Source organism: Heterocephalus glaber, unplaced genomic scaffold (genome assembly GCF_053883595.1).
Source record: "Heterocephalus glaber isolate CG9 unplaced genomic scaffold, H.glaber_assembly_v1.0 deba00001673, whole genome shotgun sequence".
Classification (NCBI taxonomy): Eukaryota; Metazoa; Chordata; class Mammalia; order Rodentia; family Bathyergidae; genus Heterocephalus; species Heterocephalus glaber.
This window is the reverse complement of record NW_028258410.1, coordinates 1,638,379-1,652,972: the sequence shown is the minus strand read 5'-3', so window position 1 is coordinate 1,652,972 and position 14,594 is coordinate 1,638,379. Positions and strand designations below refer to the sequence as shown.

At 43.4% G+C, this 14,594-nt stretch overlaps 1 long non-coding RNA gene across 1 annotated transcript; it reads left to right on the top strand.

Moving 5' to 3' along the window:
- Positions 1-6,261: 6,261 nt before the first annotated feature.
- On the top strand, positions 6,262-8,036 carry LOC147822072 (uncharacterized). Its single transcript, XR_015446078.1, has 2 exons — positions 6,262-7,346; positions 7,427-8,036. It is a non-coding gene; the product is annotated as an uncharacterized LOC147822072 (long non-coding RNA).
- Positions 8,037-14,594: the final 6,558 nt, after the last annotated feature.

The window sequence follows — 14,594 nt, the reverse complement described above, 5'->3', positions numbered from 1 at the left end:
GAGTATGCTTTGAAATTTGGAAGTGTAAGCCATTAAACTTTGTTGTTGTAGTTCATTTTTAAAATTATTTTGGCTAGTCAGGTTCAAATGAATTTGAGAATTAAATTTTACATTTAAAAATAGCCATTGGGATATCATATACATGCTATACATAATGGAGGACTACTCACTCATAAAGAGGATAGAGATATTTGTGGGAAAAATGATGGACTTTAAGACCATAAAGCTAATGAAATACATTCTACACAGGAGGTTAAATATCATACGGTCTCTCTAATATGAGAAATTTAAAATGTAAACAATTTTAAGAGTCAAATAAAAGAGAGGTAGCAGGAAACAAGGAGGTAGACTCAGTAGAGATAGGAAGGGATCTGGGGAGGAAGAAGAGGGGAGAGGAAGGGGGAGTAAAATATTCAATATGTGGCATAGATATATACCCATTATTTGATGGCTTTGCTGAAAAGACTAAGTTCTCCTTGACTGAGGTTTAAAGAAAGCAAGCTGATCTGTACTCAAGGAAGTGGGGTTCTGTGTCTCATATCCAGTGCTACTTCTTTCCCTGAGAAACTTTCCTTTGAGTTCATCCATACAGATCATCATCTCATGGTCAACACCACAGACACACTTAGAAGCACCCTGTCTCAGCCACTTTCCCAACAGTGGGACAAAATACCTGCTGCCTGCAACCTAAAGGAAGAGGCTTTTTTGTGGCTCATGGTTTCAGTGGGGTCAATCCATGGTTAGTTGGCTTCTAGGCAGAAATGGCCTGGTGGGAAAAGCCTGTTCCCATCACAGTTGGCAGAAGCGAAGGGAGAAGGGAGGTGCCAGTGTCAGCCCCAGTGACCACTGCAACAGCCCCCCCCAATGGCTCATTCAGCCAGGAACTCATCAAGGGATCCCTCCAGGGTGGGTACACCGCTCATGAGGATCTTTGATGGAAATCATGAGACACCTCTGCATCAGACCAATCACTATGCTGGATGGGCTGCCAGGAGCGACTCTGTGAATAGTGAATTGTGTCTGTGGGACTCAGCTCAGGGGTTGAGTCTCCTGCCCCAGGGTGAGGAGGTGCTGAGTGCCCCACTGGCTGAGCTCCCTGTCTGTGATTTACTGTCCTTTGCCCTGGACACCATCACTGTGTTTAATGCTTCCCCAAGGGCACCATGAGAGGCACAGGGCGTGGGCTTCCCCAAGGGAGATTGTACTTGCCAGTGGATAAAGCAGGAAGGAAAACAGGCATGTTCAAACAGTTCAAGGACATGGTCAAAGTCAAGAGCAAGCCCATCATATTCTCCACCTGTCTGTGGTGAAAGATTCCACCTCCTCATCTGTCGGGAGCAATGCTACATAATTTTAGGGTAAAATCATTTGATTGGCCTAATTCTTCTGCCTACAGCCCAGCTATGAAATTTTGAAACAGAATTCCATTTTGGCCTCCGGTCACAACTGAGACCTCAATGATCCGGTGATGCTGTGATTCTCAAGGACAAGATTACACCAGCTGAAGACATCCTGGGAGGAACAAACATCTACTCAGTTCCTCATTTTTCTTGGATTGTTACATCCTGTTTACAGTGATGTACTGAACTCTCTGCAAGTCATTTGTTACATTTGTTTCTCCTGATGTACTGAATAAAAGGTATGGTAAGCTGGCGGCTTTTGTCTTTGCCACCCAGAGCACCACTGATCAAACCCAAAGCTCAGCTTCTTCTCTGTCTCATTTTTCTAGATTTCCTGTAATTTTCCTTGTGCTGCCATGTCTCGCTGGAGACTAGGACTTACTGCAGAGGTTCTAGTAATGTCCTCTTTCCCTGTTCCCTACATTGGCACCCAACTTGGATGTGAATCAGATCCAGGGGTGAACTCGCCTGTGAGACAAACTTGGAGAAAAGACAGCACAGGGATCTCCCAGGATGATTTCCGAACTCGGATGTGGGACACTGGTGGTAAGTGTGTCCAGCTGGGTGTAATTTTCTATCTTTGCTGAGTTACAAATATGGGTCAGTCTCTGTCATTGGAGCATCATAACTTTGCCAAATTACTTAATTTGCTGTTAAAGCAAGCTATGTACCCAGTACCTAAGGATGCTGTGATAGATTTGTTAAAAGACATACAAATGTACTTCCCATTTTTTCCCCAGGAAGGGACAACTAACATGGGGAATGTGTAGGTACCATTCTCCATGAGGTCTGGCAAAGGGGTGATCGTCTCTCCCCCTGAACACTCCCCACTTGGGCCTTAGTCCACTTTGCTCTCAAATTGTCTCAGTCAGTTCAAAAAACCTTGGCTACCCTTCACTTCACCAACCCTTCTGTGTAGGCTTCCCCTTGTTCGGCTTCTTCTCCCATTAACTTTCATCTCACTGTGGCTTCTGCTCCACCACCGCAGCGTGCTGAGGAGGACCCTAATTCTCTAGGTCCTCAGCCATCTCACAAAGGTCTAGCTGCCCCTCTTGTGAAGCCCACTTCTGGGGCCACTCCCTATCACCATACCCTGCAAAAGGCTGTGACATCGAACAGGGCAGTGGGAGACCCTTTGGGCTTTCCTATCTCAGTTTTGCCTGATCCTGAAACTCAGGGGTGGACATGTATATTCATGCCTTGTTTGATTTTAACATCCTAAAGGACCTCAGGCAGAGCATGCTAACTAATGGCGTCCAAAGCCCCTATACAGTGGGTTTGTTGGACAATGTACTTCAGACTTATTCTCTGGTTCCTCATGATGTTTTTCACCTTGTGAAAATGTCCCTATAACGTGCTCAATATCTCCACTTTGAGGTGGAACTGCATTCTTTAACCAGGGAACAGGCTCATAAGAATGCTCAGGGAGATGCTCAGTTGGGAGAAGTTACTATTGACATGTTATCAGGCACAGGTGACTTTTTGGATTTAAGCAGGCAGGCCTGTTGCTCAGTGTTACTCTTTCACCAGCTAGAGGACCTCCTGTGGAGGGCTTTGGCTTCTGTGCCTGTTGATGGTGTGGTCTGATGAAATCTTTTACTCAAATCATGCAAGGGCCATTAGAAACTTACACAGAATTTGTAGCAAGATTACAACAAACTATTAGGAGACAGATTTCTAATTCCCAGGCAGCAGACATCCTGATCTTACAGCTAGCCTATGAAAATGCTAATATGGATTGCAAACAGGCAATAAATCCTGTTCCCTCCTCTAAAGATCTTGGAGCATATATTAAGGCATGCCCGAATATTGGGTCTCCTTTATACAATTCGGCTCTAATGGCCCAAGCCATCTCCCAACATTTACACGGTACACACAGTGATTTAAAATGTTTTAACTGTGGGAAAACGGGGCATCTCAGAAAAAGCTGCAAAATGAAAGTGGCTTTACAAGCTGACCCAGAGCCACTGAGTCAGGGATCCAGAGAAAATAAGTTACTGCCTGGCCTTGGCCCTCGATGCCAAAAAAGGCATTCACTGGGCTGAAGATTGCCACCCCAAATATGATAGGGATGGTGCACTGCTGCTGGAAAATGGAAACTGAGCCCTTCCTCAGGCTCAGGAAACAATAGGGGATCAGGGCCAGGGGCCTCCAGTCCCCCTGGGTCAGTGGTACCCAGTTCAGACCTGTGCACAAGTACAAAATCAGACAGCATTGGTGTCTGGAGGAACATTTCCCTCACCAGGGGAACACTGGGGAGCTCAGGAATAGATCTTCCTGCTGCTCAGAGTTCACCTGCTGGGAGGTGAGACTCCGGTATCTGTCTCCACAAGAATTCATGGAACCCCACCCCCCAGAACCATTGGTTTGATACTTGGAAAATTCTCTCTACCTTTGAAAGGCATTACTGTTATTCCTGCTATTGTTGATTCTAATTGTATCTCTGAATTGTGTGTTCCTGTTAGCTCCACAGGACTCTGGGTAATAGAACAAGGAGATTATATTGCACAATTGTTGCTTTTCCCTAAACCAAAAATAAGTAATGTTAGCTTTAAAAATTCCTGAGAGGATCCTCAGCCAGAAATTCCTCAAGAAGAGGTTTATTTCATCCAAGAGATTTCCAAAAACTGGTCCATGTGCAAAATTAAATTGAATGGCAAATTCTTTACAGGATTGGTAGACACAGGCACAGATGTGTCCATGATTGGCACATGTTTTTGGCCATCATCTTGGGGGAAAAAGCCAACTAAAACATTTCTGGTAGGCCTTGGTGCCCCCCAACAAATTTTGCAAAGCTCCATTCCTCTGCCTTATGAAGGGCCTGATGGTCAACTGGGACATATTTGTCCTTACATAGCTCCCATACCTGTAAATTTATGGGGCAGATATTTATTGAAAGAATGGAGAGTCATAGTGACTACTTTGCCCCCTGAAACTTCACTGGGCCAACAGATGATGTCTAAAATGGAATGTGAACTGGAAAAAGGATTAGGCAAGCAACTTCAGAGAACAACATAGCCTATAGAACAGAAACAAAAAAAAATAATCACTTTGGAATTGGATATGATCAAAAATTTTTGTTGGGGCTATTGAAGAAGTTTCTCCACCCAAGGCAGCCTTGCCATTACAATGGAAATCTAATGATCCCATTTGGGTTAATCACTGGCCTCTACCACAGGAGAAACTAACCATTCTACAACAACTCATATTAGAACAACTTAACAAGGGGCACTTAGAACCATCTGTGAGCCCTTGGAACACGCCTATCTTTGTTATTCCTAAAAGGTCAGGCAAATGACGTTTGCTTCAGGACTTATGTGCAGTCAATGCAAGCCTCATCCCAAGGGGGCCATTGCAACCTGGCTTACCAAATCCAGTGGCAATCCCCCAGAAGTGGCCACTTATAATTATAGGTTTAAAAGACTGCTTCTTTAACATTCCTTTGTGGCCAAGTGACCGACCTCAGTTTGCCTTTTTGGTACCTAGCATGAATTTTAAAGAACCGATGAAGTGCTTTCAGTGGACTGTATTGCCTCAAGGAATGGGTAACAGCCCCACATTGTGTTTGCTTTTTGTAGCATAGGCTTTTCAAGCTACTTGCAAATTATTTCCTACTGCATATTTAATGCATTATATGGATGAAATATTAATCTCTGCGAATACACAACAACTACTTTTACAGGCCTTTGCTGTTGCAAAGAAGGATTTAGTGCATTTTGGATTATGCATAGCACCCAAAAAGGTTCAACTATCTGTGCCTTATATTTACCTAGGTACCTTGTGAGCAGAGAAATCGGTTAGGCCGCACAAGATACAATTTAGGACAGACAAATTAAAAATGTTAAATGATTTTCAAAAATTATTAGGTGATATTAATTGGATTAGGCCTAAAACAGGGATAGCAACTTTTCAATTGCAGAATTTGTGTGAAATATTACAGGGAGATTCTGATCTTATTTCCCCTTGAACATTAACTCGAGAGGCACAAAAGGAGTTATGATTAATAGAACAAAGCATACATAACCATCAGGTTTTTTGTATAAATTCTAATTATCTGGTTCATTTCTTTGTGCTTAACACCCCCACTCACCTACAGGTTTAATCGGGCAATGGTATGAGAAACAGGTCTTTCCCACGGAATGGTTGTTTTTATCTAAACAGTGAAATCTCTACAATTATATCTAGAGCAAGTTGCAAAAATAGTTTCCTTGGGACTTAGTCATACCCGAAAATTTTTTGGTGCTGACCCTCATTTCATCATTATCACAATTGGTAAGGATCAAATGCAGTTGCTGCTACAAACTGCTTTATATTGGCAAGTAGCCTTTGCAGATTTCATTGGACAGAGAGATGATCATTAAACTAGTGATTCACTGTTTCAGCTTTTTTCACTACAAGAGTTTATTCTCCCCAAGATTACTCAATTTTGGCCATTGCAAGGTGCCTCAAACTATTTCACCAATGGCTCCTCTAAGGCCCAAGCAGCAATTTGGAGCTCTTCCTTTAGTTATGTGTTGCCTACACCTGGTCTCTCTGCTCAGAGGCCAGAGTTGCTAGCCATTTTATTTGTGATTGAAATCTTTCCCTCCCAATCTCTTAATATTTTCAGTGATTCCTTTTATGCAGTTTGACTCAAAGACTGGAAGGAGCTATGGTCCACTCTACCTTAGAACCTAAATCATTGAATGTGGAGAGCAGTGTTAGCCATAGAGGATCCATGTTTAATCTTATCCTCCATAATATAGAGCAAGGAGACAATGTTATGAGGAACCACATACTTGCCGAATTAGATTGCCCTGGAACATGATGAACTGAACGTTCTGTAAGCCCGAGAAACAAGGAAGCACATGAGGGTGGGGAATTCCCAAAGAACTGGTAAACAACGAAGCAGGTGTTTTGGATAAAGGTCATGGTTAATGACCTAACTCACTGAGTGTATAAAAGAGAGGTGAAAATAAACTTGCTTGCTCAGTCTTGGGAGCCCTCCCGACTCTATCTCTGTGTCTTTCTCCTTAAGCTCGGTCTTGGGAGCCCTCCCAACTCTGTCTCTTTGTCTTATTTTCTCAGTCCTCCTTTCCCCCATTCAGGAACCTTTCGACTGGTGATGGCTGGTCCGTCACAATTGAACTTGTTTTTAAGATTACAAAAGGCTATATGTCAAAGAACTGCTCCCTTTTATATTGGATATATTCAATCACATACAAATCTTCCTGGACCACTTTCTGTGGCAATGCACAAGCAGATAAGCTTATAGAAAACCTTTCTCCTTTTGACCAGGCTAAGGAATCACATAGTTATTTCCATCAGAACTCCAAGGCACTACAACATAATTTTCAGCTATCTCAAGCTTAGGCATGACAAATTATGGCCTGTCCTAGTTGCCAGCAGATTCCACGGCCCATTCCCCCTGAGGGAACTAACCCTTGAGGCCTAGCTGCCAATATGATTTGGCAGATGGATGTGATACATGTCCCCTCTTTCAGAAAGTCTCGATTTGTACATGTCTCTATAGATACATTTTCACACATGATACATGCCACATGTCACTCTGGTGAGAAAGGTCACCATGTTCAACAACACTGCTTGTCTGCCTTTGCTGCCACGGGAGTGCCCAAAAATATTAAAACTGACAATGGTCCATCATATGTTAATAAATTTATCCAAAAATTCTTTCTTATTTGGCATGTTAAGCATAGTTCTGGTATCCCGTATAATCCACAAGGACAAGCCATAGTAGAAAGGGCCCATGCCACCCTCAAACATCAATTGCTTAATCACAAGGAAATCAGCTGCCTCCACAAGCCCATTTAGATCTACCTGTTTTTGTACTTAATTTTTTGAATCCTGCAGCAGGCTTCACACAACCACCTGCTATGCTCCACTGACATACAGATGCCATGGCTAAGACTCAGAAACCACAAGTCCTTTGGAAAGATGTCCAAATAGGTAAGTGCCTTAATAACTTGGGAGAGAGGTTTTGCCTGTGTCCTAACAGATAATGATGAAATCTTGTGGCTTCCCTCCAGGAATGTGAGAACATGGGTCACACTGGTGGAACCACCAACGTCTTGGAGAATGGGTGATAGCACCCCAGCTGAGAGCAATGAGCCAGCTGCACCTGAGAGACCCACATCACCAGCAACAACTAATAAATCCACAGCGTGGTCCAGGATTGCCATGATGTCCCCAGAGGAAGAATCAATATAGATTTTTTTAAAAGGGGGGAACAACTTGAAAATGTTCTTTTTACATTCATAGGTATAAAAGCACTTGCATTCCTCCTGATTCTATTCTCAAGAGACCTCTGTTAATTGACTACAAAAGTTTTTGACCAGTCTTATAAACAATTATAAAAGTAAAAATCATAAAAGGGATATTACAATTCGATTTGGCCAAATATATTTGAGTGCACTCTAGTATTATAAATTGTCTTTTATGTTTGTCTGTTGCCTGTTTGTCAGTTTGCACAGTTGAGCTCAAATTTTTTCCCCCTCTTTTTCTTTTGACCTTTTGAAAAAAAAATTTTTTCCTTAAAAGATATTCATGTATTATTGAATTGGCTTACAGATAAATGTTATTAAATTAAAGGCATGCCCTTCTTCCCCAGGTTGCTAACTGATCAAAGTGCCATAAAGATTTATTTATCAAAGCACATAGAGACTGTGGGTACTCCCTTTGGTGAATAAAGACGCGGCTGTCCAGAAAATAATTATTATGGTCTTAATTCACTAAAGGGACCCTTCATAATCTTATGGGAGACACAACGCAATAAATATTATCTCACTATGTTATTATAAATTGATTACATTGGTTATCATTGAAATTTAAGTTCTAAATATGTTATTATAAAATGTTCATATTGGTTAAGTTCTAACAATGTTATTGTGATATGTCTACATTGGTCATCTTCAAAGATTAATTTCTGTGGCATAAATAAGAGTGTTATTAGAAAGATGCTTTTGGTACCAAACTACATTGAAGAACATAAAGTTTTATTTAATTGTGATATTTACTACTGCTCCTTTTCTGGTGTACAAAATGTATTCATGCCCTCTAATTGTATGGATCTTTCAAAATATTGTTTATGGTAATAACATTTTGATTCAGATATTTGCCTTTCTCTTAAGCTCCAGACACCTATGATAATAAGCACACTTATAGGCTGATTTATTTTCCTTAGATTACATCCTATAAAAAGATAGCTATTTAGGGATCCAACCACAAGAACAGCCATAATTGGCAATAATAACAGTTTAACTATATTTTTATAACAAAATGCTTAATATCCAGGTAAAATTATAATAGTTGAGTTCACTACTCCTCTTACAATGCTAATATTATTGATCTTCCCTTCTGGGTGTTCAACAACCACAGTTTAGAGAACAAAACTGAAGAGGTATCTGGGCTAAGAAGGCAGCCAATATTTGGGCCATGGCCCTCCAAGGTCAACAACAATAGCAAAAAAGATCCAGGTCATGAGGGAACCTTCTCCAAGATCCTGCATTTTTGGTGAGTCACCCAACCTCCTGAGCAGGGAGGTTGCTTAACACCAAAACAGTAAAGATACAACAAAAAGTGTGCCAAAGGAATGTCACCTGGAGGAAAAAGTCTCCCATGCTTTCACAGAAGGCAACATGGTCAAGTAAGGCCATGACATATCCTGACGGCTGACACTAACAGAGGAGTGAATGGTTCCAAGACAGTGCCTGAGACTCAACTGACCTTGTTAGATAGCAAGAGGTTGATTTCATTTAATATAGGTCTCACCATAACTTCATCTTAAACACCCAGTATAAAAGTATAACTAAAGACAATAATTATTTGAGTTCAACAAAGTTTTAAGATTTTTAGCCAACAATGTTTAAAAAATTAGATTTTTAATCATTTTACAGCCCCAATTAAGAGAAATTATGCTTATTATAGACAGGTAAACCAGTCAAACACACTATAGATCCTCACAATATATAGGGACAAGCCATTGTTGGGTGTGCTTGCTTTACCTAAAACTACCTTCACATAAAACAAAAAGAAAGGGAGATATGTCGGGAGCAGTGCTGCATCATTTTAAGGTAAAATCATTTGGTTAGCCTAATTCTTCTGCCTACAGTCCAGCTATGAAATTCTGAGACAGAATTCCATTTTGGCCTCCGGTCACAACTGAGACCTCAATGATCCAGTGATGCTGTGATTCTCCAGGACAAGATTAGACCAGCTGAAGACATCCTGGGAGGAACAAACATCTACTCAGTTCATCATTGTTCTTGGATTGTTACATCTTGTTTACAGGGATGTACTGAACTCTCTGCAAGTCATTTGTTATATTTGTTTCTCCTGATGTACTAAATAAAAGGTGTAGTAAGCTGGCAGCTTTCATCTTTGCCGACCAGAGCAGCACTGATAAGACCCAAAGCTCAGCTTCTTCTCAGTCTCATTTTTCTAGCTTTCTTGTAATTCACCTTGTGCTGCCATGTCTTGCAGGAGACTAGGACTTACTGCAGAGGTTCTAGTAATGTCCCCTTTCCCTGTTCCCTACACTCACACCTTGCTTCTCGACATAGCCATCACATTGTTGTCCATCATGTTGTCCAATCTGACAGTCCAGACCCTGGGACTCCCTCCTGTGTCTAAGGGCAGTGCTGTTCCCCTGCCTCATGCTCTTTCCCCATCTCATCCATCCTCCTCAGCTGCTGGTGACCATTTTATCTCAGTTTCTATAAGGTCAAATTTCACTATGACATCTCAATCAAATACAACATTAAATTTTTTTTAAAAAAAGGAGTTTTGCACACTTGCAAAATAAGTTTTGCGTACTTCTTTTGAAAAGAACATGGATGGAAAGGCCAGGGATTCAGCTCAGTGGCACGGTGCCTGCCTTGGAAGTGCAAGGTCCTGAGTTCGATCCCCAGTACTGGAAAAAAAAGAAAAAAGAACATGGAGACATTACTGCATGTGAAGTGGGTGGTACTAATGAGGCTGGGTATTTACAGCACTTTAATTCTGTGTCAAAATTGCCTACTCTGGAAACTGAGCCAAATTAATGACTGAGCTTGATCCAATCAGAGGTGAAGGCACCCCCAGGCCTTTCTTACAATGTCATGTCCACTTAGTAAATTTGTCATTTTTTACATGATTTGATTTTTATGTAATACAAGTAGATATTAAGAAAGAAAATATACAAATCACTATTTTTACTTCTATGAAAAATAAAATTTCATAGAAACATAATTAAAGAGTAAGTGGTTAATACAGTGCTTGCCGATGAGAAGTGAACACATCCTGGTCTCACAGTAGTGGAGTACATCCTATTGATGCTTACATGTGTGAAAAACTAAAAACCAAATACAATTTAACTCAATTCACATATTTACTACAAGCGCTTCCTAAGCAGTGTATATTGAGTACAAAACTATTTCCAAGGTGCAGCCCTGCTGACAGGAGGGCACCCTGTGAGCTCCAGGGAAGGGCAGGTCCTGAGGTGCCAGGGTGGCCCAGGCAGGCTCACAGCTGGTGCCAGTGACCGGGAAACAGGACAGAGGGAAGGGTGACCTCAGGCCTACCCAGACCCTGTCTTCAGCTGGAAGTGTCCATGTGCACAGAGTGGGCCAGGTCTCTTGCTTGGGGCAGTGCAGGGTGTTAAACCCTGGGCTGGCCAAGCATCCAGCACCAGCTACAGGCCAGGCTTCAGTGTCACAGGGAGCTGGTTGGAAAGGTCATTGATTTATCAGCACTGCATTAATTACTGAGAATAACATAAGAGAAAAGAGCAGGTTTTGACAATATTCGAATGATAGGAACTTCCATAGTCACTTCAGAGAAGAACACCAAATTAAGATTACTAAACTCCATAGGAATTAATTTTTCTACTTATGGTTGAATTGAAACCACCAGCTTCTCTACCACTATAAGTTGTAATAACTTGTCAGTTTCAGCCTGTCAACCTTCAATCTTACTAGCATGTTGTTATGATTTATGTCCAATTAAATTGAATTAATCTTTAACAGACACAATAAACCCTACATATTTGTAGAGTACAGTGTGATACTGCAATGGATAGAATGGACTGATCCTTGTCACTGATAGCACTTATCGTTTCTGTGTGGTAACAACATTCAGAATCCTGTCTTCTGGCTATTTTGAAACATAAAAAATCACCATTCTAGGCAAACTCTGTGTGCAGCAGGACACCACACTCAGCCCCCTGACCTCAGTGAGCATGGTACCCACTTGTCATCTCCCTGCCCTGTCCCCAGCTGCTGGGACCCCCACTGTCTCCTGAGTGTATGACATTGACTTCTGGGTTCCATACACGAGTGACACCATGTGGATCCGGATCTGTCCTTCCATGTCTTGCATGTCCCAATTCATGCAATGCCCTCCGGTGTGGATTTCCCTGGTGACAGTGACATCCAGCATCTTTTACTGCACTGTTGAGGTTTCAATGACTTCCTGTAGCAGCATCCTTTCAAGTCCTTTCTCATTTCAAAAACTGAGATTTATTTATGTATTGAGATATTGGGTTATATGTTTTTGTTTTGTTTTGTTTTGTTTTTGCATATTTTGGAAATTAGCCCCTTGTCTGAGGCATGGCTCCTAAACATTTTCTCCTGTCCTGTAAGTTGCCTTTTTGCTGCATGGTGTATGCAGTTCATAAAGAATGATGCATTTACCATTTGTAAAGGGTGCACATCTCTTCTTAAATTTATTGCCAAAAGTGAATGCAAAAAGACAGGCAGAAGAAGGCAGTTGGAAGTGATGGGTGTGTGTATTACCCGGATGTGGGGACATCAGCAAGAGTGTGTGCATACGTGCATACTCACTGGACTGCGCACATTAACTGCAGCATCTTCAAAGCCCCAATTATACCTCACTGAGTCCCGGCAAAAAAAGAAAGTGGTCCTTGAAAACATCTTTAACATGTGGAAGGACATGTGTGCAAGGGGCAAACTCCCTTTGGCACTTTTGTAAGCCAAAGGGCACATGTAGGATTCTGGTGTTTAAAATATTTTTATTTTTCTTATTTTCATTCTCTAGATTTTTCTCCTCCAAGCACAGAATAGTCTTAACAAGCCAAAGCGCATGCTGTCAGACATTGTGTACTGGGGGGAGGGGGAGCCAAGTGGGCTTGATTATCAGGGTAAATGCAAAGTGCTCTGCTTCCCAGGCTGACCAGGCTGAACTTGCCCAGGCAGGAGGAGGAGGAGGAGAAGGGGCAGAGAAGGCCCTGCGGGAGGAAGGACCTAAGCCACCCAGGTCTGCATGGGCCCAGCAGCCTCCTCCTCTGTGGTCTGGGCCACTATCGATGTCCCTCAGGAGGAGCAGGTTTCAGCTCTGCTCTGTGGGCAGTGCGGGCCAGAGCTCGCCCCTGGGGACCAGCAGCTCCCAGGACAGCCAAGCTGCGCAGCCCCAGGCACTGCAGGGAGGCGTCGGTTCTGGCTCATCCAGTCCCTGCCACCCGTGGGCCCAGGCGCCTTATCAGGGCGCCCAGCTTGACTGCCCCCGGGTGGGAGACAGGGGGCGCCGGGCCATGGGCTTCCTCCCCACAGCCACCTGGGTGGACGCAGGACAGTGCTGCCTCCCCACTGGAGGCCCAGACCTCTGGCTGCCTCTTCCTTTCCCTCTCATGCCAGGAAGCCAGACCTCCAGGAGGAGGACACTGCGAGATTTGATTGCATGGCCAGAGCTGCGGAAACAGTTATTGTTGGTTCTGTCTTTTCCTGAGAAGAAGCTCTGTGTCCATCTGAAAAGGAACAGTGTGCCAGGAAGTTCAGCCCTCCGAATCCCGAGAAGCAGGGTGCCCCACCGGCCAGCCTTGCAGTCCCGGGAGTGCCTAAGCATCCTCCTGTCTAGGCCTGCTTTTCCCCACTTTGTGCAGGCTCACAAGCCCGTCCCTCCCCTCAGGGCCGCCCGCCCCTGCCTCTGACCCACGCAGGCTTGGGGCTGTGGGGCACAGCCGCGCTCAAAGGCAGACCTGAACGGGGTAGGGAGACCATGGGCAAAGCGCTGCTGCGGGCACTCAGGAGAGCCCGAGCAGGGCGCAGCGGGGCGGGCCTGATGGGTACGGAGGTGAGGCCTTGGGTGCCGCCTTCCCCTCCAGACATCTACAAGGCCATTGGCTGTGCTGCCGCCCCTGGCTGCATCCCAGCTCTCGCTCTGAGATGGCCTGCAAGGGGGAGCAGTGCTCCTGAGATCCCCAGACCCCGGGAGCATCTGCAGAACGGGGCTCTGAACACGCGTGTCTGGTGGTGGGGAGAAGCCGGGAGCTCGGACAAAATGGTTGGTCTGGAGCACTGGAATTCGAGGACCTCCATCTTCCCTTTTCTCCCTCTCTGTGTATTAGAACTGCTCCTGTTTACACCAGTGACCACCTTCTGCCATTATTGACATAGAACAGCTACAGACTTCTCTTTTCTGTAGATTTTAAAAATTGTTATTAGAACGTTTGCAGTACATAAGGAGTGTGTTCACCATGGGGAGTAGGTACCTGTACGTGAGAATGTTGATTTATTAGAATGAATAATCGATAATGCAAAATAGGAAGAAAAGGTCCAAAGGGGTAGGGGTAGTGGGAGGGGCAGAGGAAAGGAAAGATGGGAAAAGAAAAATGATGAGAAATGGAAAAAATGGAAATAAAGTCTTTGTAAATAGGGAAGGGTGGAGGGCATGAAGGGAGGGCTAGGAATGGGGAAAAAATAAGAATCAAGATGCATTATGTAAAGGTACAATTCCCAATGAGAAATGTAATTGTGTTGTATACCTACAATGTACCAATAAAATAATTTAATTAAAAAAAGATATGTTATATAAAGGTACAAATTTCCAATGATTAATGTCATTATATTGTATAGCTAAATTGTACCAATAAAATTAATTTAAAAAAAAAATTAGGGAGGCAAGAAGACATATTCAGCCCATCCTCCTGGGGAGTGGAGACCTGTGGCCAGGGAGTCTGGCATCATGTCATGTGGCCGGCCTCCATGGCTGCAGACTCCTTCTCCTTCACTTGGCTGCACCTTGTATTCATGCTTCCAGGCCGAGCTCTTTCCAGCACACAGGAAGCCTGCAGGGGCCGGCGGCCTCTCTCTTTACTTTTTATTTTTCATTCGTCCATGTGTGCAGTACATCACTGCTACGGTCTGGGTCTGGATGTCCCCCAAAGCCTCCTGTGATCACAGGCTGGATCTGGAGTGTGTGAAG